Genomic DNA, 12,694 nt, shown 5'->3' with positions numbered 1-12,694 from the left:
CAATCACCTCGGCCCCATCTTTCAGCAAGAAAAAAGATGAAGAGTGTGTATGTGTGTGTGTGTGTGTGTGTGTGTGTGTGTGTGTGTGTGTGTGTGAGAGAGAGAGAGAGAGAGAGTGAGAGAGAATGAGGTTCGTCTTCCACAATTGCGGGATCATAGTCGAGGAATATTTTCTCAAAAACTAGCCTTTTGGTCGTGCGTCAAAAATGATTTTGATACGCCGATGCCCTTGTTCAGCAATCCCTACCTCTACCTTCTCTAGAGTTCCACAAAAGTGGGCCTGACTCTTCTACTGGGCAGTGAGCTCTGCATGGAGGGGTGTGCATGCTCTCAACCAATCTAGCCAATTACTCTCTCTCTCTCTCTCTCTCTCTCTCTCTCTCTCTCTCTCTCTCTCTCTCTCTCTCTCTCTCTCTCTCTCTCTCTCTCTCTCTTTGAAAAAACCTCTAGAAAGACATTTCCAAAACATCATATACAAGCCCATCCAAAAGACCCAAAAGTCCCTCAACATCCATCTTATTATTGGCCTCAATCACAATGGCAATGCTCGTAGCATGCATCTTCTAAGAGTTCTATGATAGAAGTCAAAATTCATGAGCCTTCTTCCTCTCCTGGCTTATGCACTAATTAGACATCTCTTCACTTCCTAATAGCAGGAACATTGGTACGCTGATTCTGGTTCTGCATATCCTCCTTGCGTCTAAACCTTTGTGGTGGAGCGGGATCTCATACGGACAATGTGAGAGTGAATGGCGCATGAAACGCAATACTGCATTTTGGTGTAAATCTTGGGAAGTGCCTACCCATAATAAATGCAAGTATCCTACACATCTTGCACAGCAGCTTGTTCAACAATGTTCCTTACAAGAAACCGCTTCAAAGCCTTGTCCTAATTGCGCACAGTTGGAGCACCTGATGGGGTTGGTGTGGCCTCTTCTGTGCTTGTTACGTCCATCGTTGTGGTGCTTGACCGCCAGCTCTGGTTGACTTCCAGGGTGCTTTCCCTCGTGGCAAGCAGCTTCCCACCACCTCAGCAGACCCTCAAAGCGTGCCTTGGCCATCGTGGCTTTTTCAGGCCCCCGAGTCTGCCCCCCCCCCCCCGCCCACAGCTTGAGAGAGAGAGAGAGAGAGAGAGAGAGAGAGAGAGAGAGAGAGAGAGAGAGAGAGAGAGAGAGAGAGAGAGAGAGAGAGAGAGAGAGAGAGAGAGAGAGGCACACCCTCTAGCTTGGAGAGAGAGTGATGCTGCGTGGGCTAGTAATTGATGTGTTCTGTTTGAATCCCCCCTCCCCCCCTTTTGAGTGTAGCAAAGAGGGAGTCACGAAAACCCTTTTGCTGATTTGAGACAGGCAGGCAGCTGTTTGCAAGTCACACCCATAAGAAAATTATGTTAGGGAAAACATCATGTTAGCAACATCTCTCCAAACCATTTTGTTTTGTAACAAATGCTAAGTGTTAAGGAAGATCAGTCTACCTTTTTGTTGAATATGGTGATGGTAATTACTAATTGCTGCATTGAGAATGGACATGAGCGTGTCTTCTTGCTCACTTTGCTCAAAGCTTCCCAACCCTTCAAAGTCAAGAAGCACATACAAATAGTGTGACTCACATCTTACAGTCATCCACACACCATCCGTGCATCTGCCTCCAGCAGGCAACCAGAAAGATGGTTAAGAAGGTAGGACTTGCCACTACTCTGTTTACCCATGGAGGATATTACTTTGACCTCTCCTTTCCATCCATCCAAAATGATATCATAGGGCCAAAAGTGCAAAAGGGATGCCAATGAAACTGCATGTGAGAAGGTCGCATGTGATGGGATCTGTAGGCCATTGACCATTGGTTGTAATGTGTTGTTTTTTGCTCGGGCAATCTATAGACACAGCAGCCTTTACATCCATCTGCCCAATCCACTGGGAATCCTTACTGTCAGAAACTGCTCAAGATAGGAGCTATTCTTAATGGTTTCAATTGACACCTGCATTTTCAGTATATTGAACACTTTACCCTTCTTTTTAAGCTTTCTAAGAGAGAGTGCAATAAGTTCTTCGCAGTTCTTCTTGGCTCTGTGATCGTCCGAGCGGGGGCAATTTCTCTCTCTGTGGAGCAAAGTGGAGGATTCACTGCATATAGGGCGGGAGAAAAGGAAGCAAACGGGTGTGTGTGTGTGTGTGTGTGTGTGTGTGTGTGTGTGTGTGTGTGTGTGTGTGTGTGTGTGTGTGTGTGTGTGTGTGTGTGTGTGTGTGTGTGTGTGTGTGTGTGTGTGTGAGAGAGAGAGAGAGAGAGAGAGAGAGAGAGAGACCATTGATGTTGCAGCGCGGGCCCCTCTACCTGGACTGCCTGCTCACGGGGAGAGAGAGAGAGAGAGAGAGAGAGAAAGAGACAGTCCGATTTCACTGCAGCACGACGCCTGTGACCACTGATCCCCTACCTGGTCCTACGGTCAATTGGAAAAATCCTGCTGAGGTGGCGCTAAGGGGGCAACTGCTTCTGCTTCCTCTTCATCGTGGAGGTCTCTCTCTCTCTCTCTCTCAGAAATCAAGGTATATGCCAAGGTGGAAAATGAGGGGATAGGAAAAATGGGCGAAATGCCAACTACAGGAAAGCAAAGGGCTATGGATGTCGAGAGGGGGACCCAATTCCGGTCTTCTCCTTGAAGCAATCAAAATAGAAGCCGACACGACACTCCCGACCCCGCTCTACAAGTCCCACCTTACCCTCTCTGTGTCTCTCTGTCCCTCACTCTCGCCATCATTGACACAGCAGAAGCTTTGCTTCTCTTTGCGAAAGATACCTTCCCCCCTTGGACCTCATGTGGAAGCATCCTCGTCGACTCACGTGTCTGCTAACTCTCAGTCGTATCCAGTTAAAGAAAGCCTCGCCTTTCTCGCAAACGAAACTGGAATGACATTCACAATTTCACATGCGTTGCAAGCGCGCCCGCGCCCTTCGCTTAAGAGAGAGAGAGACTCAGCACATGTGGGGAAAGAGCGCATTCACGAGCAGCCATGGCGAAGCATCGTCATGATCTAAGAATGTGTCGCAAGCAGCCGGGCATCGCTATAGGGCAACTCTAGGAGAAGTGCGATGGCAAGTGTGTGATTTGCAATTCATACGTGCGCCCTTGTACTCTGGCTCGAGTGTCCGATGAGTGCAATTATGGCTCCTTCCAAAAGCATTGTGTCATCTGCGGAGGTGCCGGCATTTCTGATGCTTACTACTGCAAAGAGTGCACCTAGTAGGAGAAGGATAGAGATGGTTGCCCCAAAATTGTGAACCTTGGCAGTGCCAAAACTGACTTGTTCTAAGAACGTAAGAAGTATGGTTTCACACTCTTGCAACCTTCTGCTTTGTCGTGCCTTATGAGGTTGGGGGGTGTTGCATACATACAACTCAGATGTGTCATGCTTGTTGTGGGCTATGATAGCATGTTCTTGCAGATGTAAGAGTGCAAAGAATGACACTTTTTAATCGTGACGTTTGCACCTGTTCAGATAGATATACAGTATTGATGTTAAATTATCTCCTATTGCTATTGGATGTTGCATAGTTATTTCAGAAAAGGCTTTTCTTTCCACACACACACACACAGAGAGTCGAGTGAGTGAGGGCAATGCAAGGTTGCGGGAGCCAGAAGCAGAAGCAGCAGAAAGAAATTAGGAGAGGAAACCAATCGAGATGCCATCGAAATTGTATCCCTCGCAGATAGTGCAAGGGACGACAACGACCTTGGCTTCACGATTCTAGACAGTGAGCTGGACGATAACGCGCAGGCCCTTCCAGTCCTTGGCAGTCTCCTTGGCGATGTCCTCTTCTACCTTCTTGGGCGACAAACCCAGAGGCCCGATCTTGGGCGCCCATGAAGAGACAGTTCCAACTTCCCCTCCTGTTAAACGAACAAAAACCACCTCCTTATATTCTTGCTTTCCTTTCTTTGTTCACTCAGCTTCATGTCTACCGTCTAGTGGAGTTTATGGGTGGCTCCCTTAATGGTGACACTGAATTGGGGTAGGACTAGAAGTAGGGGAGCAATTAGCACCGATGCCCTTGTGATCAAAGCCCTCAAGGAGCCTGAGCACGATAGGAAGAAGATGAATGTTTTGTTGTAGCTGCTGCTGCTCCTCGCGGGACTGAAATAGTAACTAAACAAGCTATAATCCTTGCTCAAGAATGAGTATTGTTGCAGTGGGCGTTTGTGCTATGGTGTGAACATAGCCTCTGAAGACAACTGGAGCTACTCATGATTAGTGTTAAGGGCCTTGTTAATCCAGTCGATTTTGTGCAGCAATTATCTCCCTTTCTAATCTCGAAGAGGGAGAGCTTTGACAATCAGATTCTTGCAAATTTAATGCACAATTAATACCACAATGATAAAGCCGACTGACAAAAATAGTAGAGATGCCATCATTTGCATTTATGGCATTGTTATAGTGTAGGTGCTCCTCATGATTTTTGGCTACGCTCATAATTGCATTGTCAAAATTCCTCCTATTAATCTGACCATGCAAGCCGTTGTAGCACTCGATTGCCTTTTTCTCTTCTGTTGCTTGCCCCTCAATCCTAGCATTGGCAACAGGGTTTTGCTCCATGCTAGTGTGCCCCATGAGCTCTTAGCTGGTTTTCAACCTGCAGCTTCCTCTTCCTTCTCCTTATACATTTAAAAAGATCAAGCACAATGGCAACATTTCTCTCGATGATGTGATCGAGATTGCCCATGTGATGCGTCCCCGTTCACTGGCAAAGGAGCTTACTGGCACAGTAAAGGAAATTCTTGGTACTACGTTTCTATGGTTTGCTATGTGGATGGAAAGGATCCCAAGGATTTGCAAACAGAGATTGACGATGGGGATGTTGAGATTCCAGAGAATTAGCTTAATTACCCTTAGTTAGGTGCCTCTATGGAATGTAGCGCTGCTAAAGTAAGTTTTACTTTGTGGTACTGCTATTGGGTTTTTCCCCCAAATCATTTTTTGACAAATGGCAGCTTGTTATACTTCTAATGAGTGTATGCTCAGCATGTCAGAGAGAGAGAGAGAGAGAGAGAGAGAGAGAGAGAGAGAGAGAGAGAGAAAGAGAGAGAGCATTGATTCACATGCTTCAGACACTGTTCGGGAAAAATCAATTTCACAAACATCCATAGAGGAAATTTCTCAAAATAACGGCATTTTTTACAATTGAACTCTACTTTCTTGAAATTTCAAACCGGATTCTATCCTTCTTTCCCTCCCTTCAATTGGTTGTTTTGAGTTTTCAATCAGCTCTTAGCAGAATATTTTAGCGTACTTGAAATCTAAAAATTGAAAAAAACGCAGACTTTTTTAGAGAGTTGTGTGTGTGTGTGTGTGTGTGAGTGAGAGAGAGAGAGAGAGAGAGAGAGAGAGAGAGAGAGAGAGAGAGAAGGAGAGAGAGAGAGAGAGGATCCTACAAGGTAGTTTGGTTGCACTCGCACATTGGCTTGGTTTTCATGAGGACTAAAACTTAAGTGGGAGAATGCGTAAGGTGAAGTGAAAAAACATATTTGACCTAGCAATGGTGACATGTATAAGGACGACTAGATAGATCTATATTTAAGTTTCCAAAAAAACATAATTCTGTTAGCAGCGATGACATGTATAAGGACGATTAGGTTCGTATAATCATGATTGGGGAGCAATGATTCTGACATTTATTGTTTGGGTTTAGAGAAAGCTCTGTGTGTGTGTGTGTGTGTGTGTGTGTGTGTGTGTGTGATATCTCTTTCTAGAAAAGAAGTATATATATACGTGAGAAACTCACTTGGTAACTTTGCTCGGTTTTGAGCTTGCTCTAATAAGTTCGCTTGATGCTCCTCTACGAGCTACAGGCAATCGGGGCAAATCAGCACGATGAGATAGAAATCGGGGATAGAGCTTGGAGCGCACACACACTCTCACACTTGATTTCCATCAAAATCTTGTGTGGTGACAACATTTGCATTTCTCGTGTGTGTCCACACATACACACACAGTGTTCCAATTTGATGTGGTGGGCAGCACGCAATTGGGGGGAATTCGGGCAGTGAGCAAAGGTAGCACTCTAGATTGTGCAGCAAGTAGTGAGGGCTTGAGGCTTTGGAGGGCTTGAGAAGGCCGTGAGCAAAGCAGCACTACACACACACACACCCTCGTCGCTTGCTCCGGCTCATCAAAACTGCAGCTTCCAGGTTTCCGACAATCAATTATTTTATAAAAAAAACATTCAATTGACTACACCTTTGTGTGTGCAAGCCCCGATTCCTCGACCCCATGTGCTCCCACCACCTAAGCCCCGACTCCCCGAGCTTGGAGATAGAGAGAGAAGTTCCTCTCCGCAAGGCAATGAGCGAGCGCGGGTGAAAGGTAGCAACCATAAAGAGAAGGTGGTGATAGTAGAGGTTTTTGGAAGCTCATCATCAGCACGAGAGAGAGCGAGTGATGAGAGATAGAGCGGGCGAGTGAGAGTGAGCAGGTTTTGTGACACCAACATATGCGCCTTGACATCGACCATTCCTTTTTCCCTACAGCTATTTGGCTAGCCACTACCGTCCGATGGTGGGGGACGACATTGACACCGGCGATTAGAGCCATTTTGACACCAATTCTCGCATTGCGGCATCGGCTCGACATTACTCCCATTACGGGCGGATTTCCAACATTTGACCCAATACCGGTTTCATGCAGATGATTTATTTCTGCGATCAATAGTTGTGCTTGACACACACACGCGTGAGATACCTCTACCATAGAGGAGTGACACCCGGCATCGGCATCGGCATTGGCACTGAGAGCACCGATCGCGCTCTATGACACGGTTTTTCAGCTACAACACCTTTAGCGGCTATTCGACTAGCGCATTTTTGCCCGGCAATGAAAATTGGCACATAGCGACACGGACATGTAGGTTATAGGTTACAGGGGGCTTTTCAGCCGGTTTACATGCAAAGTGTCCTGGTTTCTAGACACAGCACTTTCACAGGCGATTGAGCAGTCTTTTCGACATCCGTTTCTCTTCGGACAGATACGTTCACAAATGCATTTTGGTGTGAGCACATATAGTGCTACTGATCTCTTTTAAGAGCAGATAGCTCCGCAATAATCACTTTTATTGCATGCAGCAATTCTTGGCGCCTGTTTGAACGCGGTTCACTCATGTACGATGAGTTGCGAACATTGTCCCCACTATACTACGTGTGGAGCCATTTTTAGCTAGTTTGGTCATTTTTCTCGGCCGTTTTTGAGACACGGATCGAAAGAGCCCTTTTTGAGACTATGGCTAGTCCATTTGTGTCTACATTAGCCTTTGGAGGATGGCCTAAACCAAGGAATCTTCATGATTTAAGAAGGTTTATAGGTATGTGTGCATATTATTAGACGCTTCATAGAAAAGTTCTCACTAATAGCAGGACCTTAACATGACTTAATAAAGAAAAACATTAGGTACACATGGTCTGCCAAGGAGAACAATGCTTTTGAAAAGCTTAACGGAAAACTTATCTCTCAAACTGTGCTTACACTACCGGATCTCTCAAAGCCATTTGAGGTCCAATGTGATGCTTGTGGTGATTGCCTTGGAGCTGTTTTGCTTCAAGAAGGACACGCCATAGGCTATGAAAGTCGAATGCTCGACCCTGTTGAGCAATCTCTAGGTGTATTTGAAAAGGAACTCCTTGCAGTTCTACATGCCTTAGACTCATGGAAGAACTATATATTGGGGAATCTTTTCATTCTGCGAACGGATCACCAAAGTCTTAAGTACTTCATGACGCAGACCAAGCTCTCCGACAAACAAATGAGGTGGGCAAACTTTTTTTCGCAATTTCATTTTCATATTGCTCACATTGCTGGCAAGCATAATCACGTAGCCGATGCACTCTCAAGACAGCTGAGAGTGGATGCGGTTTCCATAGCAACTCACAATGATCTATCTTCTATGATAGATGAGTATGCTATTGATACCGATTTTAGAGATGTGATTCAGCCCTTGCACTAGGGAAGAAAGAGGAACCATTTACTTTACAAGATGGTTATCTTCTCTAGGGCAATAGACTATGCGTTACTAGCTCCCCCTTATTCATGGCATAGAGGGATTCAGTCTACCCTAAAGGGGATTGAAACATATTTCTATTGGCCTACCATGAAAGCAAACATACAAGAGTATGTTTCTAAATGTGTGGTATGCCAAAAGACGAAGTTTGATAGAGGGAAGCAACCTGGATTTTTTCAACCTTTGCCAATCCCTAATTCACCATGGGAGAGCATATCCATGGATTTTATCTTTGGATTGCCTAAGTCTATCCATGGGAATACGGGAATATGGACGATAGTAGACAAGTTCAGTAAACAAGCTCATTTTCTACTTGTCAAAAAGACTATCAAAACCCATCAAATGGCAACCCTCTTTATTTCACAAATCTTCAAGTACCATGTCTTACCAATGTCTATAGTGTCGGATAGAGATCCTAGAATGACTAGTAATTTTTGGAAGGGTCTCTTTGAGAATTTAGGAACAAGGCTAAACTTCTCTTCGGCCTATCATCCGCAAACGGATGGCCAAAGCGAAATAGCTAACCTCACAATTCTCGATCTAATAAAATCCTATGTAACGGAACTAGATCAAAGATCCCAATGGGAGAAGTACTTACCCTTAGTGGAGTATGCCTACAATAACACTCTACATACTTCCACGAGAAAAGCACCTTTTGAGCTAATTGAGGGAAGATCAAAAAGGCCCTTGCTAACTAAGGTACACGGAAGATCTTTGCTGCAGATGAGTATAGCCGAGACCTACAAGAATCTTTCCAAAACATTAATGATGCTAACTCTATCTCACAGCAAAGGCAAAAGGCTACTGCAGACAAGCACAGAAGAGCCCAAGACTTTAAGGAAAATGATTGGGTCTTACTCAAATTTCCCAAGGCTCGATTAAGGCACACGACGGGCAAGAATCCTACGGGACACCAAAAATACTATGCTAAGTTAGCAAAAAGGTACTATGGTCCCTTCAAAATTCTTAGGCCAATCAATGAGATCGCCTATCAACTCAAGTTGCCCAACCATTGGCTCATACACAATGCTTTCCATGTGAGCCTACTAAAGCCTTACAAAGGAGAGCCACCTCAAGAACCAACTATTGAAGACCCACCGGAGATCGAAGACCAAGAAGAGGTGCTGCAGCCCGAGTCCATTCTTTGAGATGAAGACAAGGTACTAAGAGGCGGTAAGACTATCCGATGATATCTTATTAAGTTTAAAATTATTCTTTTGAAGATTCTAGATGGATGCAAGGCATACAATTAAAGGATAACCTAAACCTTGTCAATGCTTCCCTAGAGTAAGAAAATGTACAAACGTTAAAATGAACAAAGTTTTTGTCTTATAAGAATCTCATTTTCTTTATTGTGCACAAAAATGAAGTAGTATGCATGCTTAGATCAAGTTTGCAGAGACGACGTCTCCCAAACACCAAGTGGAGCTTGTCACTCTACTATGGAAGATTGATAGGACTAATGTGCAGACATGCTTGTAGCAGCTTAGGCTCTCAAGCCCCAAATGGACTAGTCATCCATTCTGGAACAATGTCGTAGGGTAACATAGGGTTCCTCTACCCGCAAGGAAAAAGGACTAATGAATATGCTTTATCTTCCCTACCCCGTGATCAATATCTAATTCTCCTAAATGATTTTCTCATGTTAAATTGATCATTTAATATGGGGAAGTGCCAGGGGAGAAAAAGCTAGAATATTGGTTAAGCTAGCAGACCGGCCACAGTAGAGATCAAAAGGAGGTAAAATAGGGATCCAAAAGGGGGTCCATCTGCAAAAGAGCAATGTGCACCAATGGGCTTAAAAGACCCTAAGGCTCATCCCATTAAGACTTCCAAAATGCTAAGGTTCCAAAATTCAAAGGTTGTGTCCAAAGGTCAAAAGCCTAGGGAGCTTGGATGCTTTGTGTGTGTCCCAAAAGTCTTCAACCATCCCTACATAGGAGGGGGCGAGCCCTAGAAGTAGGAGATGAGAGAGAAACTCACACACACACACAAGCTTCCTTTACACAAAGGGAATGAGGACACATGTCAGCTCCCTAGCCCAGATGCCCACAAGGTGTACTCAATTCCTATTGGATGGCCTTGGAGGTGGACCAATGAGAATTAGGCTAGAGTGAATCTAGTTTAATCAATTTAAAAACACTTAGTAAAAGAACCAATAAAAATTAAGCTCTCTAGAAGACTATTGGACACTCCCCCAAGGGGTCCAACGAGCATTCAGCAGCCCAATGGCTTGCCTGATTCCTATTGGCCAGGAGGCAAAGGGGTCCAATGAGAGTTTAGTTGCATTTATTATTTACCTAAATCTCTCACAAAAGGGGAAAGGGAGACACATGTCAGAAGACTATCATTTATGCTACTTAATTTCCATTGGCTAGGCCTGGGGAGGTCGAATGAGGTGTGAGGATGAGCAAATAGCAAGGGGGGTCGACCAAGAGAGAGAGAGAGAGAGAGAGAGAGAGAGGGGGCTGATTTTTGCAAGGCATTATCACACACACACACTCACACAATCTCACGTGTGAAGCAAAGAAGACTCTCTCTCCTTCTCAAGCTTTAATGGAAAGCTTACCACCTACTCCAAGCTTGTGAGAAGGGAGGCCTACACCAACAACTCTTGGCTTTGTGATGCAAATTCAACCAAGAGCCAAGCTTCAATGCATGCTCACCTCCTCTAACATGCTAATTACTAAGCTAAGCTATCTAATATGAGTGATTATGTGAGGAGATGTACATCTTTCTCATAATAATACTCCTTCTTCGTCTCAATCTACTCTTATACCCCGCTAGCTCTCACCATCTTTGAAGGTGTGTGAGGTCTTGGGTCTGAGACCGTGAGGGAATTGATGTTGTGTTTGATAAGTGTTTTGCTTAGTGCATGAAGTTTCCATCTTCATTGCACTAGCTAGTATTGAAGGAACACAAAGAATTGTATTGTAAAATGTCTCTCTTGATGGGAGAAACCATAATACAAAGCCTTTTGGAGGGGGGACCAGCTCCATGCAAATCCGGTCCCCAACTGATGTCAAATGCTTAATTTCTCTCTCTTTTGAAGTATTGTTCGTGCTATCTAACTAGGTGTTATGATTTTTGTTGCTCTCTCCACCCAAGCACTCTTGTTAATCTCTTTGGGAATCTATTCTAATGAAATGCTCACTATGTTCATGCTATTTTCCGCTACACACAAGTTACTAGACCATTAAATGTTACAGAAAGTATTAGAGCACAAGGTTTCTCTTTTCATGCTCAAGAAGGGAGGTCCTCAAGCTAGCTATAAATGGTTGATACTATTAATTGCATGTGAATAAGTAGAATATGGATTTTTCATCCTTGCAGTGCACCTGCCTTTGTGCAATTAACGGGGCATCACCATCGAGAGCTATGGTCTTAATAGTGGAGTCCTATGGGGCTTAACCACTATTCAGCTATTAGAAGCTTGACAGGAGCCGGTGTTGTTTGCTGTTGAACGACCCTCTCTTCTATTCCTTGCCATTAATGGTATTCGAGCCACGGGTACAATAGCTTGAGTGCTTTTTCTAAAGGGGTAAAGAGGAGTAGCAACTAGGGCTTGAAGTGCCAAAGTACACCTAAAAAGTTTACACCTAAAAGTTGTTAGAATGGCTGACAATAGTAAAGAGAGTGAAATTAATGTTGATAACTTTGATTTTGCTAATGAGCACGCTACTAATGATGCTCCAATGCTTGTTAACTATCTTGTTTCTAGGCTTCAACAAGCTTTGGGCAATCCATTCCTCCAAAGTGAAGTGCAATGGCAGCTTCGTGCTCATGGGATTGTCATAAAATCTAATATCTGACCAACCCAAATGATTTTCTCATATTAAACTGATCATTTAATGTGGGAGAATAAACGGGAACAAGGGTTAAGATATAGATGATCTTATAGATCTATTTAAGCACGGGGCCAATGGTAAAGGGGCCCATATGAGAAAAGGTCTATCAAAGAGAAAGGTTAACTAATGGAGAAAAAGACCTTAGGGTTGTCTTCATTAAAGCCTCCAAAGGTAAGTGTTAAAAGCTTTAGGACATAGTCTTTAAAATTTTACTCTTTAGTCACTCTTTAGTCACTAAAGTCCAAGCAGGCAAGGGGGTAGCTTGCTTAAGCTAGGGCTGTGCTTAAGCAGGGGGGCTGCCTGCTTACCAAGTTCAAAATACTTGCTATTCAAGAGGGGGCGAGCCCTACAAAGGGGGGGGGTAGATAGTAAGTGAGCACCTCACCAAGGACCCATACCCTTATGAAAGGAAAGGGGCCACTTGTCAAGTGTAGAGACACACTACTCAAGCAGGTAGGGGGTGTGCTTAAGCAGGGGCTGTGCTTAAGCAAGGGGGGTGCTAGCTTAGCCTCACAAAGAGAAAGAAAGACACTTGTCAAGAGGCTACACACCTTGCCCCAATGGGAGCCCAACTCTCATTGGCTAGAGGGCTACATGGCCCAATCAGCTTCAAAGGAGCCCTAGGAAAGGGGGTCGACCTAGCTAGCTCTCTCTCTCTCCTTCATTCTTCCCTTCACACACTCTTGTGAAGCAAGGATTCCATCTCCTTCTCCAAGCTTGAGAAGTTGAGTGCCTACTACCACAAGCTCTTGGCTATGGATGCAAATCCACACAAGAGAATGCTTATGCTTGCTTATCAATCTCTCTAA

General features: G+C 44.4%; 1 pseudogene; it reads left to right on the top strand.

The window, feature by feature from the left end:
• Positions 1 to 3,005: 3,005 nt before the first annotated feature.
• On the top strand, positions 3,006 to 3,443 carry LOC147426062 (PHD finger-like domain-containing protein 5A pseudogene; annotated as a pseudogene).
• The last annotated feature ends 9,251 nt before the right edge of the window (positions 3,444 to 12,694 follow it).

The sequence above is a fragment of the Adiantum capillus-veneris genome, chromosome 24, assembly GCF_014529385.1.
Source record: "Adiantum capillus-veneris isolate H3 chromosome 24, ASM1452938v2, whole genome shotgun sequence".
NCBI lineage: Eukaryota > Viridiplantae > Streptophyta > Polypodiopsida > Polypodiales > Pteridaceae > Adiantum > Adiantum capillus-veneris.
The sequence above is the reverse complement of the archived record's forward strand: the minus strand, read 5'-3'. Positions and strand labels throughout refer to the sequence as shown.